Genomic DNA, 22,262 nt, shown 5'->3' on the forward strand with positions numbered 1-22,262 from the left:
TTCCCATATATGCTCAGCACCTCGGACAGCACCTGCTGCACCAACAAATGGAGTCTGCAATCAAGAAGACAGGCGAGAAAGCAGCTCCCAGAGCATGTGTATTTAATACTGACATCTGGAAATGACAATGCAAGCTTTTCTTCTTTCCCCCCTGCCTTTATTTTTCATCAGCTTGTTTCCTGATGCCAGCAGAACGAGACCACATCACTGCACTGACCTAGAAAACTTCATCCGAACAACAGGCCTCTGCATTTATCTTGCGTTTTCTCAAGTGTTCAGAGACATCAGAGAGTGCCGTTTGGATAGAGACTCCTCCAAAAAAAAAACACACACAACCTATGCTTTATTCACATTCCCACATGCCACAGCTCCAGTGATTTGGGGATGGAGCAGGCTTTGAATTAATCACACTTTTGGGTGCAGAACTAGACAGAAGCAGAGGTGGTGAACAGACGCTGGAGTGAATGAAAAGATGTATCCAGTGTATCCAATCGATAAATCACAGCCCTAAATGGATGAAATAGTACTATAGTTGTTGCCGGGAGGTTTGGGTTTGGCTGGTTAGATATTTGTTTGGAGGGCTCTTAACAGTGTGAAATGGATTTGTGTTTCTCCCGTATCTTCTGCCAGGGAGTCTCTGGCATTTTTGGCTCACGTGACTGAAGAAATGAATGCCAATTAAAGCAGATTTGACAGCGTCCTGATCACTTGCTTTCAGCACTACTGCAATTTGCATTGAGGTAACGTACTGCTTTCTCTGCATATGACGTCACAACTATTCTTTTATCAAATGTTTCTCAAGTGCTGTTAAACATATTGTTTTATTTTTATTTTGAACATTTCTGATTTATTTTATCTTTGCCATGATGAAATAGTTTTGTACTTGTTATTTTGCTAAGTCATTGGACAACGGTGGTTTGTTTTGTATCCAGTCGAAAAGGAAATCTCATGCGGGCTAATAATATTCCCACATAAATTAGTAACATGTCACCAGTTTTATCATCCACTTATTCACTGGCTCCCAGTGCAATTTAGGATCCAGTGCAAGTTATTGTTATTTGCTTTTAAATGTTTGAATAGTCTGGCACCTACTTACAGTGGGGATCTTCTTTCAGCAACACTTACAGCTAGTTGTTCCCTAATCTCGAATGAAATCAAAAGGAGACAGGGCTTTATCTGTTGCAGCCCCTCGTCGGTGGAATGGTTTGCCTTTATATATCAGGTCAAGCTCTTCCCTCTGTGCTTTTAAGTCTCATTTTAAAAATCTTCTGTCTCTAGCATTTGATTGTAAATAATTTAATTTTGTTTACATGTACAAGTATAAGATTTTGTGTGTTGGTTGATACGTAAAGCACTTTAGTCAACATTTGTTGTTTTTAAATGTGCTCTATAAATAATGCAAACAAACGATATTGATCATATTTTAATAACATTTATTTTAATAAGTTATACATTTATTTTAATAACTTATTTTTAACCTTTTTTCATTTTAAAATGTGTAAATATTAGTGTGAATATTAATGTAATACTAATTTTATTGTTCTTTTTGTTGTTTATTTCATTTTAAAAATGTATTATTGATAAAATTTGTAATATTATATATAGCTGAAGTCAGAATTATCCCCAACCACCCCCCTCCCCCCACCAATTTAGTTTAATTGAATAAACTACAATGGGCAAAGTATATGTAGGTGTGCGCACGAGTGTGTGGATGTTTCCCATTGTTCGGTTGCGGCTGGTGTGTGCGTAAATGTGAGAGTGAGGAAGGATAGCCACTGTGTAACACATATGCTGGATAAGTTGGCAGTTCATTCCTCTGTGGCGACCCCTGATGAATTACGGGTCTAAGCCGAAGGAAAATAATAAATAAATAAAGAATAAATTATTATTAAGAAATTAATACTTTTATTTAGCAGTTAAGCCTTAAATAATCAACTGAGTAAAAATGTACATAATCTGATGGGTTATTTTTTTAAACGCTGTTCTTCGATTTTTTTTTTTTTTTTTTTGAAAAAAAGAATTATGAAAAAAGCAAAACATTAAAATAATACGATTTTTTTTTCTTCGCAGTGACAGAAATAGAAACGATAACTGTGCTATTATTATTGTATTATATTTTTATATAAATATTTAAACAAGATTTGTATTCATATTAGTCACATTAATATTTATAATTATTAAAAAATAATATAAATAACTACAGTTAAACTAAATGAAACTAAACACATAAAACTAAATAAAATATTAATTAAAATGACAAATATTAGAAGATAATAAAAATGCTAAAACAAATTACTAAATATCTTATGTTATTTAAAATGAAAGCAATACTTTTGAAAACAAGGCATTTAATATGAATGGAAAAAGAAAAAAAGATATATATAAATACACTCACTGGCCACTTTATTAGGTTCACCTTACTACACTGTAAAAAAAAAAAGTTGAGTAAACTTAAAATAATTAGGCAACCTATCACACATAGCTTTTTGAGTTAACTCAACAAACAGGGTTTGAAGACCAGTGAACTCAAAATATTTTGTTGAATTCTTTAGTTCTCTGAACAAAAAGTATCATGTTCACCCAACAAGATATTTTTGTTTGCTGAACAAAAAATATCATGTTCAACCAACAGGATATTTTTGTTTGCTGAACAAAAAATATCATGTTCATTCAACAAGACATTTTTGTTTGCTGAACAAAAAATATCATGTTAACCCAACAAGACATTTTTGTTTGCTGAACAAAAAATATCATGTTCAACCAACAGGATATTTTTGTTTGCTGAACAAAAAATATCATGTTCAACCAACAGGATATTTTTGTTTGCTGAACAAAAAATGTCATGTTCACCCAACAAGATATTTTTGTTTGCTGAACAAATATTATCATGTTTACTCAACAAGATCTTTTGTTTGCGGAACAAAAATTTTCACGTTTATTCAACAAGATCTTTTGTTTACTGAACAAAAATGATTATGTTTACCCAACAAGATTTTTTTAGTTTACTGAACAAAATAAAACAAACTGATTCATTATGCATTTACTATTAATTTTTAGGATTCAAATTAAATACACAAGAATAGTCAATTCACTTTTTTTTATTTTTAACTGTGTTCAAATCACAATCCAAAACATTTGCATACAAAATCAGCATTTGACATTAGCCGTGTTCAGCATTGGGCTAGTTTGTACACAACTAGTACTGAATGTTTCCAGATTTGAAAAGATTGTACACTGCCTCAACATAAAATAACTGGCAACCTTACTAAAACCAAGCTATTAGTGTGTCTAAACACTCAAACCAGGTGAATATACAATCATCTAATCAGAGTAAACCCTAAAAGCCACTCCATTCATACAGTCTTTAAAGTGTACTGCACTTTTGTCAACAAAGTACATAAAGTCCAAAAACAGACCTCAAAACATTGAAACAGTGGCACATTAGGAAGTGGTCACGGGTCAGTTGCCGTTACTGTGTGGAGTTTGAATGTTCTCCCTGCGTTCACGTGGGTTTCCTTTGGGTTCTCCGGTTTCCCCCACAGTCCAAAGACGTGTGGCACAGGTGAATTGGGTAGGCTAAAATTGTCCGTAGTGTATGTGTGAATGAGTGTGTGTGGATGTTTTCCAGAGATGGGTTGCAGCCGGAAGGGCATACGCTGCGTAAAACAAGTTCATTGCGCTGTGGCGACCCCAGATTAATAAAGGGACTAAGCCGAAAAGAAAATGAATGAATGAATGAACTGAACTCTCGCAGATCATGTGCCACCAACCTCCATAAAACATGCTGAATCACTTAAAAAGTATATTTGAGTTCTTTTGGGTGTTCCATATTCAGTCTATACAAGAGGCTGAACAAGTAAGCGAAGGCTGCAGGCAGATGTGTGATATCCTGAAGTACTATGGCCTCCTCCAAGATTTTAGCGAGGTTCATCACATATTGCAGGGATGCAGAAGTGCCATTATCATCTTCCACCACAGTGAAGATTCCAATCCTTTAATCTCTGGTGCTGTGGTCTTCAGGGTCCGTGTCCTTATAGGAGATTAAGTAATGGGAAAATTAATTGATGTGTAATATTAATTACTACTTAATGTTATTACTATTATGCAAAGAAAATAAAAACATGTAATACTTTCGTACATACAAACAGTAACACTTTGAATAGTCTATAATATATAATAATTGAACAATATATTGACAACTTTTTAATATTTAGCAATTTTTTAAACTTTTATTTTACATAAAATTGCAAAGATTTACTTTTATTTGATACAGTTTCAATTGTGAAAGTTGTTTATTGTCCTGTTTAGAATATAACTGAGCCTTTAATTGTCATTCATAAGGGATTTATAAAGCATAAATAGTCCTCACTTTAGATTAGGTCACAACTGGATGAAGTTAAGCTCATAAAGCATATACTAACATACAAAGTAACTATTATTACATACCTTAATATTAGGATATTTAAATGTTAATTTGAATAGTTTATTAATCGTGTACTTAAGCATTCTGAATGATCTTAAAAACACCAACTATTCTTAAATAACTGGTTTGTAAATAATGCAATACTTAAATTAGTAATACAAATGAATCATTAAAGTTAAAAAAAATACAATCATTGAGCACTTCATGTAGAGTTATGCTTAACAGAAAATAAATTAACTATTCGCTAATACTAAATAAATTATTTATAGCGTGCAGCTATTAAAAGTGTTACCAAGCAGACTAATAAATGTAGAATAGGGTATGAAAATGGGTAACTTACCAGACATATCTTGAGAAAGCAAGCAGAATTTTTACGAAGAAAAATTGGCAATCCCTCAAGAGCTGCTCTTTCTCGATCGGTGACAATATCAGTGACCTAAAGGAAAGTCATTTACAAAGGGTGTTTTACAATCTTATTGTTTTGTAAGTAAAAATGTAGTACATTTAAATGAGCATAGTATTTTATTCATGCTGTTGAAAAAACACATGGCTTTATTTTTAAAAAAGAATTTTGTGGTTTCCATACAATGGAATTTGATAATGGTTGTGTTGGCAAATTTAGAAAAATGTTTAGTTTCATGTGACAATTACTTTGAGTTAAAAACTACAGCTATTATTTTCTATTTTCCTCTTTGAATGTATTCATTTGAAATGGTCACTCAAAACAAGTGAAACATCTGTTATTTATCTTACTTCCATCTCACAATCAAAACACAACTTGACACAATTAAAATTAATGCAAAAGGGCTGGACAATTAAATTGTTGCAATTACGTTTTATTAGACTGTATTACCTGAGCATGAAATTCTTGACAGGACAAAATATGTTGCACATGTTAAAAACATCAGACGGGTGTATAAGAAAAAAAAAATCTTAATGAGTACCTGCTCATCCATCTTGTTTAAAGTTGTATCCATCTCTGGACCCATTGAATCCCTTCTTTTCTGTAGAGTTTCAGGAGAGGTGCTGTATATTTATCAAGTCACTCGATTAACTGTCTCAGGAGATCTACATTACAGATCTGAGAAAACTCTGTGCAGATCTACAATATACAAAAAAAACATACATATTAATTTTTACACATATATATATATATATATATATATATATATATATATATATATATATATATATATATATATATATATATATATATATATATATGTAAATGTAAATATTTAAATGTTCAAATGCTGAATACAGATGTATTTTGAATTACCTATAATAATAATGTTGTTTGTTATTTTTAGCATTATCATTACTACCTTGAATGAAACCAAAGCAATTGCAATATAGTGACTTACCTCTTCCTTAAAGTCCAGGTTATCTCTCTCTAATTTCTTCCTGGCTAAATCTCAACAACTTCTTTTGGGCAAAGAGAAAAGGTTTCTTGCATCTGCTGGTGAATGACCGTCAAATTTCACTGATGATAACAAGTCTCACCTCCTCAAGGAAATCTTGCATTGAATTATGTCATTGTCAATATTTCAGTCCTTTTGAGCAAAAAGAAAGAAAAATATATATTTAGCCCTTTATATTTTTTATGTAAATAAAAGCTAGCTGACTGTTAAAGCAAGTTGGTCTGAATATGATAGACATTTAGTCGAGCTAACAAATCAAGCAATGAATTACATGAAAATCACACGATTTTCACACAAATTACACAGTTAAACACGTCACCGTTTGTTCCACTGGCTCTGGTTCGAAGGGAAAAAAGGTTATGATGTGCGCAATGCTGACAGCAATCTAGATAAACAGGACATAATGTTATATTTGACTTGGATACCTGATCTGGTATGTTATATGATACTCATTGTATTAATCGTGAGTTATTAAAGCAAATGACTCGATTGAAATCGCTATTTGTTTCAAATACATTCACTCTAAACTTTTATTGATGTAAATAGCCAAAACCAAGTGCACGAAACAAGTAACTCACGGCTAAATTATAACAAATAGTTCCGTATTAGGATACACGCGCACATCAAAGCCAACATATCAAATAATATAACGTTAGATGACAACAAAAAAAGACATACATACCTATGATTTAGCAGAAACGTCGTTGGCCTGCTCTGAACTAGGGATGGCTGACGTGAAACTGATGTTTTGACACAGTGTCGAGATCCCGAAGCGCAAGTGTTTCGAATCACTGCACCGAAGCATGATCCGAAGCACCCAAGTCACGTGACTAAAGTGTTTCGAAACACCTAGTCACGTGACTAAAGCGATTCAAAGCATCGATCAGCTTAGAAACGTTTCGAGACCTGGTGAATCCTAATTTGACTGCCAAGGTCTCCAAATTATCTCTGTCTCAAATGGCTTAGAGCACTGTGGGTTTGCTTATTGATTCTATGCTTAGCATGATGTTTTGGGTTCGAATCCCGACTTCGAAATCATGGTTTTATGTATTTTAATCATGTTTCTGTTTTGTGTAGCCTAAATAGGATACAGCTACAGTTACGCCATCAATTTAGCATCATTTTTGTAACACTGTAAAACAATAATAAATATTTTTACAGTATGGTTGGGTTTAGGGTTTGGGTAGACATTAATAAATTACAATAAATGGGAAATTTAATGAATAATATAAATAATTCTTGATAACTTCAGGCCACCGTTTTTGATCTAGCAACAACCCTGTTTTAAGACAAAAACAAGACATATTTATTCACAAATTGTTTATTCGGATATCAGACCAATGTTTAAACAAAACGATACAAGAGCAAAGCATTACCAACTGGTATTAAAGCATTTTAAAACAACTGCTACTGACTGGCTTCGAAACCTACTACTCCTGCTTGGATGTCTGACACCTTAACCACTGTACTATGTTACTTGAAGATTTCCACTTTCACAAAGTGGGGTTTAATCCCTCAATTTGTTCTATCGTTCTTTGCTGAAGCTGTTTCAGTGCAATATATATAAAAAATGACCCCTAAATGTCACTGTAGAGTGAGGTTTCGAAACGTTTCGAAGCTTCGACACATTTGCTTCGACTGTTTCAGTGTTTCACGAAGCCTCGCTTTGCCCACCACTACTCTTAACCGCTCTATCACGGTCTCTCACATCATAAATACACTGGTAAAATAGATCGGGCAGTCAGATGGGTAGCACATCGCACAAAAACATGTATACAATTATATACAATCGATTATGAAAACGATTGACACGTAGCTCCGCAGAAAGAAAGATGGTTCGTTTTGTCGCGCGCACGTGACAGGTACCCCCTGCAGTGAGCTATGGAAGTAAATTGCGCATGCGCCAGAAGCTTATAAGGCGCATGCGCCAACAAGAAGGGCACGCATCAACGCAAAACTAAGAATTTTGTATTAGTTCAACGAAATATTTTAAGTTTTTCACATTGAAGCACCATATTTGTTGAACAAACTAACTATTATTTGTCAGCATTTCAAATGAAAATATTTAAATTCAGTTAACTTATTAATCTTTGTTCAGAGGACTTTTTGAAAGTTGCCGTTTTTACAGTGTAGTATTGAGTTGGACCCCTATTGCCTTTATTGTCCTATCCCTTGTGGTATAAATAAGGTAATGGAAATATTCCTCAGAGATTTTGGTCCATATTGACATGATAGCATCACTCAGATGCTGTAGATTTGTCGGCTGCACATCCATGATGTAAATCTCCCATTCCACTATATCCCAAAGGTGCTCTATTGGACTGAGATATGGTGCGCCCACAGAACTGCCGCTCACTCATATTTTTTCTTTTTTGGACCATTCTCTGTAAACCCAAGAGATGGTTGTGCGTGAAAATCCCAGTAGATAGGCAGTTTCTGAAATACTAACATTAACAACTATGCCACATTTAAAGTCACATTTAAAGTCCCTTAAATCACTTTTCTTCCCCATTTTGATGCTCGGTTTGAACTGCTGCAGATCGTCTTGATCATGTCTGCATGCCGAAATGCATTGAGTTGCTGCCATGTGATTGGTTGATTAGAAAATTGCATTAACAAGCAGTTGGACAGGTGTACCTAATAAAGTGGCTGGTGAGTTTTTTTTTTTTCTCTCAATTGACAGTTATTATAGGAACACCTAAACAATATTTTTACCTTCAGCAGTTCATTCATGGTTTCCAAGCAGAGCAGGAATGTTTCACAACCCATCCAATCCACTGCAGAACAGCTCCCATCATCCTGTTTTTTTTTTTTTTCAAGGCAAGACACAAGTTAGGAAAGCACAATCCTTCAGAGCCCTTTGATTTCTCAGGATGGTCTCTTGGCGACAGTGAAGAGAAACATTTCCTCAAACTGTCCAGCTAAGGCCAAAACAAGAGCACATATTGCTATCATACGTCTCAGTGATGAAATGCGGAGGGTTCAAATCAGTCAGACGCAGCACAACGTGAGGTTTTTTAATGCACTCCATTCAAGAGCCCTGACAGATTAAACCATAACATTTCAACCAGAGCAACAGTAAAAAAAAGCATGCAGTACTGTCTCACATGCTATATTTCTATCGTGATGAAAGAAAGTTTACTCAAAAGGGGTAAAATTAGTCTGTAGGGAACCATTCAATTAAACACAAGAGATATGCCACTTACTGGCCGAGCTTTCAGAAATCTAATATCCGTTCGGTACATCCATCAAGCCGCAGGGCAAACTTATTTAAACGCAGACCAGTCCAGAGCGCACAAAAAAATAAAAGTCTCATGCATTGAAAAGAAGAGAATTTAATTTGAAAACGGGCTTGTCAAATTACTTCAATTATAGCGCACCCTGAATTTCCATTGCGGCGAATGGATTACGTCTGCTAATTACAGAGGGGCTTTTCAAGGGGAATGATTTCTGTCAGTCTGATGTGCTTAAACTCTTCCTTTTCTCCTGCTTAAGTGCACTGGCTGCTACTGTGAGGCACTTAGAAAGAAAGTAGCTTAAATGTTTAATCGTCAAACATTAGCACCTTATTTAACAAACTTGTTTGAAGACCTTCATTCGGCCGCTTTTAATATTGTGGCATCAGGAAACGTGAACTGAATTCGCAATCAAAACAGTAACGCTTTATTTTGATGAGCCTGTTCGTTGTTACAAGTAAACTGTAGACAGTTTCTAGTACTAGTGCAATATAATAATAACATATGCTCATTCTGTAAATGTACCCCTGTATACATTTCTAGGGATTGCATATTATGTAGCCAGAAGTACATATGGCTGTATTTCATGTTTAAAATTAATGCTATGGGGTGGTATGATGCTGTTCCTTTTCGCACTTACCAGCTGACCGCTTACCTCTGTATTGACGGCTTTTCCCCTGTTACACTGAAAAAAAGTGTTGCATGCAGAACTATTGCAAACAATTTATTTGTGTTGAATTTAAACAAACAAATTAAGTTTAATAATGTTCAACTTAATTTGTTTATTAAATTGTTTACAACCACTTAACTTAAAAAGATTGAGTAAATGCAAGAAATCATCTTTTAATATTTTTTTTTTCAGTGTACGTCAGCGGATTTGAAAAGCAGAGAGTTGTCAAACACTACAATGGGGTTTGAGATCAGCGAAGAACAGTTCCAGTAAGCAGTTAAGACAAAAACAAAAGTCAAAAATTAAAACAAATAAATAAATAACAAGGTGAGAATGTGGTAAAACCTAAAAGCTTGGTAAAAATCAGGTGAGGGGCTTTATTTTTGGGATTGCTTTTTAAAACTATCGGTTGGGTTTAAGGAGGTGGGTGGCCGCTGGTCAATCTGTGCTTTTGAAAACACTACTGGTTGAGTTTCGGGAAGGAGGAGGGTGGGTCAGTTGATTGGTCACTCAGTCAGTTGACAGCGGCCTCTGGTGGATTTATGTGAGAACAGCAGGAACAAATGGCACTCACGAGAAATTTGAGATCTTAAAAAGCATACACAGCGACCTCTGGTGGATTCGCGAAAACAAAAAGTACAAAAAAAACATACCTTCTGGGACGTATTTGGTGCACTTCAGAAATGTATATAGCGGTATGTTTTCAGAATGAGCCTGGGTTATTATATTATATTATATTATATTATATTATATTATATTATATTATATTATATTATATTATATTATATTATATTATATTAATAATGAATACTAATTTTAATTTCTTCTTTAATTTAATAGTATTTTTGTTAAGAATTTTGTATTTTTACCCAGGAACCTTATTACATTCATCAAAAGTGCTAGTAAAATACATTGATATTGTATGTTGAAAACTATAACTTGAATCCAGGGAACAAATTATATTTTAAATAAATAAATTTAAAAAGCTGAAATAAAAGTTGTTTTATCAACCCAGGCTCATTCTGAAAACGTAGGCTTATATACGTTTCTGGAGAGCGCCATATACTTCTTAGGAGCTACGTTTTTTTGCAGTTTTTTGTTTTCAGGAATCCACCAGAAGTAGCTGTGAATGCTTTTTAAGATCTCAGATTTCTTTTGCGAGTGCCATCCACACCTGCTGTTCTTGCGCAAATCCACCAGAGACCGCTGTCGACTATCTGACTGACCCATGACTCACCCACCCTCCTCCTTCCACAAACCCAACCAATAGTGTTTTCAAAAGCACTGATTGACCAGTGTCCACCCACTTCCCTAAACTGACAGTGTTTTTAAAAAGCAATCCAAAAAAAGTAAAGCCCTCATCTGATTTTTACCACGTTTTCAGATTTTACCATATTCTCACCCTGTTATTTACTTGTTTATTTCATTTTTTGACTTTTGTTTTTGTCTTACCCGCTTTTTGTAAACGTTCTTCATCTGACCTCATTGTCACAGTCAACTCCTTTCTGCGTCTCAAGTCCGCCGACATACATGGTGACCTTCTAAACAAACTAGTAGCAGCGGGGAAGACGTCCATATGGATGTAAATTGTCAGCTGGTTAGGGCAAAAGAAACAGCGCCATACCACCCTGCATCGTCCATTTTAAAGAGTAATTGTCAGCCTGATCTCACGAGGAAACATAAGTATTTTACGTTTTGTCAGTTTGGGAGTTAATTTGTATGAATTCGTACGAGTTGAGTAATACCAAAGAGCATAGAATCACCAATTGGCGACACTAGTGCAATTTGGGAAACAGCCACTAGATGGCGCGGTGGCCATTTTGGAATAAAAACTCCAATAGAACAACAGCATATCATAAGTCTGTAAAATAAACTATTAAAGGTGCTGATGATTGTGATAGTAAGTGCTGTATTTTCGTCTTTCAGGTTGTATCTCAGCTTTAATGCACTTTTTAAATAAACAAATAAAAAACAAAGCAGCTGCTTGCCATTGCGACAGCAATAAGATCCAATGGACAGCCGATCGCTTTCACTCAAAAATGGGGGAATCCGGGGCTGTAGCTGGGCGCTGCTGTTTCCAGTGGAACGTTCTTTTGAGTGTCGCCTCTTGGTCATCCTAACCTCTTTGGTTGTATGATAATGTAAGATTTAAAAAGGAGGCGTGGCACCCAACCCCGCCCCTAAACCTAACCCTCACTGGGTGATGAGCTAATCGTGCTAAATTGTACGTGTTTGATTGTACGAATTTATATGAATTAGCCACTAAATCAAAAAGCTACAAATTGCTGTGAGATTGTGTTAGAAATGCAGACATAGGCACTACATAATACATAATTTGTGATCTCCAGAAATATATACAGGGGTACATTTTCAGACTGAGCATATTGTAAGTTGTATTTTAAGTAATAAAAATATTTTATAATATCGTCTACTGCCACCTTGCGTGAGGAAATTACAAAATCATAAACTTTTGAGTGATTAATTTTCTTTAAGATGAGTTTTTGGACTAAGTGGCTCACCCACACAAGGATTTTTATACTGTACAGACTGTATATTCTATCTCACTTTCCCTAACCCTCACAGGAAACAATCTGCATTTTACCTTTTTAAAATGCTTCATTCTGTGTGATTTATTTGCCGTTTTCCTCAGGGTTACCAAAAAAAAAAACATCCCTATGAAGTCAAAATTTACTGATATAGCTATACTATACCAAATGTCCCCACAATGTAAGATGTACAAGGTTCACATACACACACAGCTGTATGTTAGAATGACATATTGAGTAAGCTGATATCTGAGGCGAGTGCATCTTATCACAGGAGCACAGGCCTTCTGCATTACATCTCATATATTTATCTACATCTCCACTTCCCACATGCCATATTTATTTACACACCTTCACAAGAGCAGAGGATCTCGGGTGTAAACTCTAGACCTGCGGTTACGCTGTTCTGACCTCAAGTGCACATAAGTCCTTATCCACATTCACTACCTCAGTAAACACAAGTACAAGTAAACATACCACAGTTTAAAAAAAAGGTTTGAGGTGACCTTCAGATGATCTTGTTTTGTTTTTTTCTCTCGGCTGAAGCGGATTTTCAAGCAGGGTCTAAAATAAACACTTGAAAAGTGACAAATGTATGTAAAAATCAGCACTGGTGAGTGTGTGTCACTGTTTATGTGCTTTTGAAAAAATGCAACATATGCAACTCTTGTCAAATTCTAAGAAAAAAAGATACATAAATGTTAGTTTTGTAATTTTACTTTTGTTTTAAAATACACTCACCGGCCACTTTATTAGGCACACATTTCTAATTAACCAATCAAATGGCAGCAACTTAGTGCATTTCAGCATGTAGACATGCTGCAGTTTAAACCGAGCATCAGAATGGGGAAGAAAGATGATTTAAGTGACTTTGAAGATGACAGTGAGTTCACTGTAATCAAACGGCCTCCACAGTCACCAGACTTAATCCAATAGAGCACCTTTGGGATGTGGTAGAACAGGAGATTCACATTAGAGGTCTGCATTCCCGCAGTGGGACCCGACCAGATTTCTTGCGACGCGGGCAGGGCCGGAGCAAGCTGAACTGCCGCTCTAGGCAGAGGACGGTCATGCCACCCTCCACCCCAATGTGAAAACGAAAGTGACTGGTTATGAAAATGAAGTAAGGTGTCGCGGACCTCTTTTCCAGCGCACTAGGCGCGGAAATAACTGAGGACGCGCGGGTTCTGAGGGAGAGAGGCGTCGCGGACACTGTGCTCTCTATTCTGCCGCCCTATGCGCGGATATAACTGAGGACACGCAGGTGCTGATGGAGGTGTCGCTGACGCCGCCCTCTCTATTCTGTCGCATATGCGCGAATATATCTGAGGACGCGGGTGGTAAGGGAGGTGTCTTGGACATAACTGAGGACGCGGGTGGTAAGGGAGGTGTCGTGTACGCCGCCCTCTCTATACTGCCGCCCTCTATGGACGCGCCGGCCCTGGGCGCGGGCAAAAAATTCAGATTAAAGCGCGGGAACGGTCGGTAGCTGGTGTGTTTTTGGACGGTTGCGGGCGGTCTAACAATATCGCTCCCGACTCTCGAGCGAGCAAGCACGCGTATGTATGTGTTAATGAGAGAGCGTGATGCTGTGTTTAGCCTGTTTGTTGCTGTGTGTGTGTTTGTGTGTGTATGTGTGTGTGTCTGTGTGTCTGAATGAGAGAGAGAGATTTGTGTGCTGTCTATGTTTGTATATGTGTGAATGAGAGAGAGCGTGATGCTGTCTTTGTGTGTGTGTCTCTTGCTTGGTGCTGTGTGTCTATGCGTGTGTGTGTTTATATAGACAGCTTGTTGTAGGCTGTCTGGACTCTGTATAGCTGGGTGGTTTTCGGTTTTCTCACCATCCCTTCACAGCATCCCAACTGTGAAGTATAGGAGCGGCAGCATTATCTTGTAAGGGCTGTTTTGCTGTAGGAGTTACTGGCCCACTTCACAGCATAGATGGCATCATGAAGAAAAAAAAAACATGTTGAAATACTGAAGCAACATCTCAGGACATCAGCCAGGAAATTTAAACTTGACCCCAAATGGGTCTTTCAAACAGACCCTAAGCATTAGTTAAAATGTGCTTTAGGTACAACAGAGTGTATGTGTTGGAGTGGCCATCACAAAGCCCTGATCTAAATCCTATAGAAAATTTGTAGGCAGAGTTGAAAAAGCTTGTGCGAGCAAATCTGACTCAGTTACACCAATTCTGTGAGGAGGAATGGGCCAAAATTCATTCAAACTATTGTGAGAAGCTTGCGGAAGGATATCCAAAACATTTGACCCAAGTTATACAGTTTAAAAGCAAAGCTAAAAAATACCAAGCAAATGTATGTAAACCTTTGACTGTCTAGAAATTAATAAAAACTTCTCAAAAAAAATTTAGACATTTAGCAAATGTAATTAGCAAGTGTAAATACACTTAATACTAAGTATAACGTTTAGCTAGCTATAATAATAATTGATTTATTATGTTTGGTTCAGGCACATTTTCTCTTTACTTTAGTTTAATAAACCGATATTGTGATTCCACTGTAAAGCCTCGCTCCTGAAACTCATCCAGAACGGCTGCAGTGCAGCATGATTTATAAACGGGTGGATGGATGCTCTTCTGCTTGTTGTTCCTGCATCTCATTTGATGGTCCTCCTGCTGCTCTGCCCGAGGCCCAACGCCAGCAGAAACCAATTAGCAGACACGTCCATTAATTGCACATCGGCGAGCCGCACTATCACCTCCTCGGCTTCATAAAGTGAGAAACACCAGCAGCACAATCCGTCACTTTAATCAAGTTTTCACCAACTGCTGCGGCGTTCATGATTTGCTCAATCAAGGCGTCACGGGCAGTTTGTCCACTGACCCCCTCCAACCTGACCTCCTCCTGCTCCCGTTCATCCCACAGACAACCACATTTACATTTAGTCATTTAGCTGAAGTCCAAAGTGACTTGTGGAGGCATTCAGCCATTCAACAGGAAGAGGCAATACACACAAGAAGTGCTGATTAAGTTCAAGTTTATTTATTCATGAAGCACATTTAACCAAAGTAGTTTAATGAGTAACAAGAAAATGTGTGTAAATGTGTGCTGGTAAATATGAATGAACATACTGAGACTCGCTCTGAATGGATCATTTGATTCAGTGAATCATTAACGGTTGACTCACTTTGAGCAGATCATTATTAACTGGACGTTATGTCTGACTGGATCATTTAAAAACAGTAAATCATTAATCATTGTGATGTTGAGTGATCGTTAAAAAGTGTCTGGTACAAATGTGTAAAACTGGTGCAAGAGTCGTTGGGTAAAATATAGATGAAAGAGTGTATTTTTCTACACGTGGTTTGTCAAACCCACTCACCTGTCTGAAGCACACTCAGACGTTTGAGGTTGTTGTGTGGTGTGGTGGGTGGAGAGAAGAGGGTGTCCTGGTTTGTTTAACAACAACCTTCTTTCTGACTCCTGATTGTTAGTGTGTGCAACTTGTGTGTGATGACCAACACTACTCTCCCTGTGATTGGCAAACGATGGAAAGTCGGAGCTTTGTGAGTACGCAATGTTTTAGTATCAATTCAATGCAAGTCTTCGTACATGAGGCCCCTGATCATCCATATACTTTCTTTTCAGCTTAGTCCCTTTATTTATCAGGGGTCACCACAGTGCAATTAACCGCCAACTTATCTAGCATTGGTTTTCAACATTGGATGCCCTTCCAGCTGCAACCCAATACTGGGAAACACCTGTATACTCTCACATACACACACACAGTCATACACTATGGCCAATTAGGTTTCTTCAATTCACCTGTAGTGCATGTCTTTGCACTGTGGGGGAACATGCAAACTCATGGGGGTGAGGGGGGCGGGGCAAATCGGAGCCCTCATACTAATCCCCCAGGCTCTGTTATTAGTTGGGGAAATTCCTAATTGAACCAAAACAAACCATTACATCTGGCTTAAGATTGGCAAGCAAAATTCCGTACATTGCAACCTGCAGAACCTGGGAAGTTTAAAAAAAAATAATAATTAAATGTACATGGAATGTATGAAATATGGAAATTCATTTGAAACATTTTGTGTTAGGGCAGCATGATGGCTCAGTGAGCGATGTCACCTCACAGCAAGAAGGTCGCTGGTTCGAGTCCCCGCTGGGCCAGTTGGCATTTCTGCAACAGACTCATTCTGAAAACGTAGTCCTGTGGACGTTTCTGGAGACCGCCAGTTATGTAGCATATGGCCGGCTGCATTTTATTTTTAAAATGAACACTACGGGGCGTTATGACGCCATTCCTTTTAGCGCTTACCAGCTGACCACTTAACTGAATGTGGAGGGCTTTCCCACCGCAACCAGTTTGTCCAGTTAGCTCATCAACGATGGGCTTTCAGTTCAAGGAAGAGCAGTTTCAGAAATCGGGTAAGACAAAAATGAATCCAAAAAATCAAATGAACGAGTGAATAACAGGGTGAGAATGTGGTAAAATCCGAAAACGTGGTAAAAATCAGACGAGGGCTTTTCTTTTTCTGGACGGCTTTTGTAAATCGTCGGTTGGGTTTAGGGAAGTGGGTGGTCAGGTCAATCTGTAAAATTGGTTGCGTTTAGAGAAGGAAGAGGGTGGGTCAGTCGATTGGTCAGCTGGCCAGTCAGTCAGACGGTCAGTTGACAGCGGCCTCTGGTGAGTTTACGTGAGAACATCAGGTGCGAATGTCACTCTTGAGAAAAATTTTAGATATGAAAAAGCGCACACAGCAGCCTCTAGTGGATTCGCGGAAACAAAAACTGTACAAATGCGTACCTCCCGGGACATATTCTGCGGTCTCCAGGAACGTTTTCAAAATGAGCCTGCGTTAGATTGCTATGTGGAGTTTGCATGTTCTCCCCATGTTGGCGTGTGTGTGTGTGTGTGTGAATGAGTGTGTATGGGTGTTTCCCAGTACTGGGTTGCAGCTTGAAGGGCATCCGCTGCACTTATGCTGGTATAGTTGGTGGTTCATTCCGCTGTGGCAGCCTCTGAAAAAGCTGAAGGAAAGTGAATGAATAAAATATAACTTACCCAAAACTATTTCCCATGTAGCCATACTTTTTTAAAAACAAACCCAAAAACTGCAGCCCGTGATTTATTTAGCTTAACATTTTAGAGGCCCAAAAGTCACATATTATAAGAAGTGGACTTGGCAACTGTGCCGACGGACCGTCCGCAGGAAAATGAGAGTATTCATCAGGCTCTCCCAGGAGAAACAGGCCATCGCTGTGACGGAGGAGTCTCTGCTCCTCACGCTGATTAGTTTAGTTTTCACGCCGCAGGCCCACATCCAGCTCCTTATTGCAGAAGCAGCTCAGCAGGATGACCAGCAGAAAAAAAACAGATCTGTGCAGAGAGAAAGCAAACCGGCCAAATGGATGCAGAGAGTGGGCGCAACGACTGATTGATTTCATCCCGTTTGAGAGGTAAATAAGTCCTTTTTTCCACCACTGATGTCTAATGAACTACGCTGCCTGTAATCAATTCTTGATTTACAAGTCTGGCTGATCTGTAAGATTCAGAGCACATCATAGTTTGAAGTGTTCATTAAAGGCCAAAGGATGAATGGATTCATATTAAGGACAGCACCTCCAGGCCTTATGAATCCATAAAACACAAACACGGAAGATGGCTTGTCTGAAAAATGAGACCTGTGCCTGTATTTGTCAACATTTTTTTTTTTTTTAAAGATTGTGCTTTTCAGATGTTTGTGTCCTGTTGTGTTTTTCACATTCACAGCTTCCATTAGTGCTTAATGTTGCTGTGTTATAGGACCAACTCTTCATTTTCAGTTTTGATCGGGTCTTTGTATTAAAACGTAAAGTCCCCAAATGGTTATTTTGAAAGATGTTTTATTTTTTGTGTTATTAAAAAGGTGCAAACTGATAGCAAAATGGATAACTAGTGTGCAATTGCAAATAACAAAATAGTTTAATGAGTAACAAGAAAATGTGTGTAAATGTGTGCTGCTTATATGAAAAACTTACTGAGACTCGCTCTGACTGGATCATTTGAATCAGTGAATCATTAACTGTTGACTCACTCTGACCAGATCATTTGAGTCTGTCATTGTTAACTGGACGTTCTGTCTGATCAGATCATTTGAATCAGTGAATCACCAACTGTTGACTCACTCTGACCAGATCATTTGAATCTGTCATTGTTAACTGGACGTTCTCTCTGATCAGATAATTTGAATCAGTGAAAAACTAACTGTATACAGTACACAGTCTGACTGGATCATTTGAATCAGTGAATCATTTACTGTTGATTCACTTTGACCAGATCAAAAAAAAACTGCATTCAAGAGAAGCTTACACTTATATTTTACCATTAACCTCAACCTCAACCAATCATTTAAACAGAGACATGGTGAATCATTCATTCATTTTCTTTTTGGTTTAGTCCCTTTATTGATCAGGGGTCGCCACAGCGGAATGAACCGCCAACTTATATGTCTTTTGCAGTGAACGCCCTTCCAGCTGCAACCCATCACTGGGAAACATCCATACACTCTTTCACATATGGACAATTTTGCCTACCCAATTGACCTATAGCGCATGTCATTGGACTGTGGGGAAAACCAGAGCACTTGGAGGAAATCCACACGAACACGGTGAAAACATGCAAACTCCACACAGAAACGCCAACTGACCCAGCCGAGGCTCAAACCAGTGACCTTTTTGCTGTGAGCCGATCGTGATACCCACTGTGCCACTGTGATGCCACGACATGGTGAATCGTTAAAAGAAATACAACTTTAAGTTCAGAGAACTTAAAATAATAATGAAAAGTTTTTTGCAGCCTAATGAGTAAGTTAAACACACCTGTTTCATTTTAAATGCCACTTTGTATTTGTATTTTAATTAATGTCAAGTTATATTAACTCAGTTTCTTTAGTAATGACAACAGTTGGGTTTACAGTGTAAAGTTCACCTTTCACATTTTTAAAAACCCAACTGGACCAGTATGAAAAAAATAATGTATGATTTATTATTATTATTATTATTCAATCATTCATTTCACTTCAGCTTAGTCCCTTGTTTATTAGGGGTCGCCATAGCGGAATGAACCACTAACCATTCCAGCATATGTTTTACACAGCAGGTGTCCTTTCAGCTGCAAGCTCAGTACTGTGAAACACCCATACACTCTCATTCACTCACACTCATACACTATCCAAAATTAATCCAATTCACCTACACTGCATGTCTTTGGACTGTGGGGGAAACCGAAGCACCTAGAGGAAACCCACGCGAACACAGTGAGAACATGCAAACTCCACACAGAAATGCCAACTGACCCAGCCGAGACTCAAACCAGCGACCTTCTTGCTATGAGTGCTAACCACTACACCACCGCGCCGCCCCAAAACAGTAATTTATGATTTATTATTATTATTATTATTCATTCATTTCCCTTCTACTTAGTCCCTTTTTCATCAGGGGTCGCCACAGCATAATGAACCGCTAACTTATCCAGCTTATGTTTTACGCAGCTGATGCCCTTCCAGCCACAACCCAGTACTGGGAAATATTATTATTAATATTACTAACAACATCTCTGGTTGAACTTCACTGACCGTCCAATGCAAGACTGGGATTTTGGTTTCAGTGATTGTTATTGTCACAGAGAAATCTTCCATTACATTTTCACTTATAAGTACAGAAGTACTCCAGCGGCTGAGGTCAAATTTATTGCAGCTGCACTGGAGGAGTGTAAACTTTATTGGTGGAGCCAGTGAACGCACAGACACACACATACAGGAGTGTGTGCAATAATCAGTTCAGTAGAGCACAACAGCCCAGGAGAGAGCAACATCTGAACAGACATTTAATATAGTTTTAAGCAGAATTTGGATCCAGCATGTGTGTTTAGTAGTGATAAAATAGCTGATTTCAGCCAAATCATTTGTCAATGAAAGGCATTTCTGATTGGCTTATTCTCTGATTATAAAAAGGACAAAAGCTGTGTGCAAAAAGGCAAATATATATACAGATTTATGTTATAAATTACCAAAAAAATCGTAGTAGTAGTGGTCAGTGCATCGGTATCTTAGCGCTTCACTTTCCCACATTTTTTTACATCATTATTGCAAAATGGATTCAATTTATTTATTTACTCAAAATTCTACACACAATACCCCATAATGACAATGTGAAAAAAAGAGTTTTTGAAATTGTTGCAAATTTATTAAAAATAAAAAACCTGAAAGATCACATGTCCATAAGTATTCACAGCCCTTGCCATGAAGCTCTAAATTGAGCTCAGGTACATTCTGTTTCTACTGTTCATTCTTAAGATGTTCTTCAGCAGCTTCATTGGAGCTAATCTGTGGTAAATTCAGTTGATTGGACATGATTTGAAAAGGCATACACCTGTCTATATAAGGTCCCAGGGTTGACAGCGCATATCAAAGCACAAACCAAGCATGAAGACAAAGGAAATGTCTGTAGACCTCCGAGACAGGATTGTCTTGAGGCACAAGGCTGGGGAAGCTTACAGAAACATTTCTGCTGCTCTGAAAGTTCCAATGAGCCCCGTGGCCTCCATCATCTGTAAGTGGAAGATGTTTGGAACCACCAGGACTCTTCCTAGAGTTGGCCGGCCATCTAAGCTGAGTGATTGGGGGAGAAGTGCCTTAGTCAGGGAGGTGATCAATAACCTGATGGTCACTCTGTCTGAGCTCCAGCGTTCTTCTGTGGATAGTGGAGAACCTTACAGAAGGACAACCATCTGTGCAGCAGACGTATGGTAGAGTGGCCAGACAGAAGCCACTCCCTACCTGGAGTTTGCTAAAAGGCATCTGAAGGACTCTCAGACCATAAGAAACCAACTTCTCTGATCTGATGAGACTAAAATTGAACACTTTGGAGTGAATGCCAGGCGTTGCGTTTGGAGAAAACCAGGCACCGCTTATCACCAGGCTAATACCATCCCTACAGTAAAGCATGGTGTTGGCAGCATCATGCTGTGGGGATGTTTTTCAGCAGCAGGAACTGGAAGACTAGTCAGGATAGAGAGAAAGATGAATGCAGCAATGTACAGAGACATCCTGAATGAAAACCTGCTTCAGAGTGCTCTTGACCTCAGACTGGGGTGACGGTTCATCTTCCAGCAGGACAATGACTCAAAGCACATCAAAATATCAATGGACAACAGCTTGGTGAATGTCTTTAAGTGGCCCAGCCAGAGCCCAGACCTAAATCCTATTGAAAATCTCTGGAGAGATCTGAAAATGAACGTACACCGTCGCTTCCCATACACACCTGTTAGAGCTTGAGAGGTTCTGCAAAGAGGAATGGGCAAAAATTCCCAAAGACAGGTGTGCCAAGCTTGTGGCATCATATTCAAAAAGACTTGAGGCTGTAATTGATGCCAAAGGTGCATCAACAAAGTATTGAGCAAAGGCTGTGAACACTTATGTACATGTGATTTTTCAGGATCTTATTTTTAATAAATTTGAAACAATTTCAAAAACTCTTTTTCCACATTGTCATCACCATGGCATATTGTCTGTAGAATTTTGAGGAATTAAAGGAATTTAAACCATTTTGGAATAAAGCTGTAATAAAAAAAAAAATGTGGAAAAAGTGAAGCGCTATTGATACTTTCCGGATGCACTGTACAATTTAGTTTACCCAGTTTACCTGTACCACATGTCTTTGGACTTGTGGGGGAAACCCGAGCACCCGGGGAACACCCAAACCAACACAGGAAGAACATGCAAACTCCATAAAGAAATGCTAACTTACCCAGCCTGGACTCGAACCAGCGACCTTCTTACTGTGAGGCTACAGTGCTAACCACTGAGCCACCGTGTACCTAATATAATATTATATATTAAATAAAATTTAATTATGTAAAAATAGTATTTGACTCTCACTATACAAAATATGATAGAAAATGACGTTATAAATAATTTATAGATATAATTTATACTGCTAGATATTTATTAAGCGGCCA

At 37.9% G+C, this 22,262-nt stretch overlaps 1 protein-coding gene and 1 long non-coding RNA gene across 3 annotated transcripts in view; one reads left to right on the forward strand and one right to left on the reverse strand.

Moving 5' to 3' along the window:
* si:ch211-27e6.1 overlaps positions 1–22,262 on the forward strand; it is a 122,092-nt gene that overhangs the window by 71,628 nt on the left and 28,202 nt on the right. The window lies entirely within an intron of this gene.
* LOC147841484 (uncharacterized) lies at positions 3,083–6,668 on the reverse strand. Of its 2 annotated transcripts, none has more exons than XR_015504518.2 (5): positions 6,527–6,668; positions 5,788–5,976; positions 5,368–5,525; positions 4,764–4,859; positions 3,083–4,030 (listed from the first exon to the last, which is right to left on the reverse strand). It is a non-coding gene; the product is annotated as an uncharacterized LOC147841484 (long non-coding RNA). The 2 variants fall into 2 exon arrangements; XR_015504519.2 differs by having other exon boundaries at positions 6,164–6,668.

Source organism: Danio rerio, chromosome 12 (genome assembly GCF_052040795.2).
Source record: "Danio rerio strain M-AB ecotype USA chromosome 12, GRCz13ab, whole genome shotgun sequence".
NCBI lineage: Eukaryota > Metazoa > Chordata > Actinopteri > Cypriniformes > Danionidae > Danio > Danio rerio.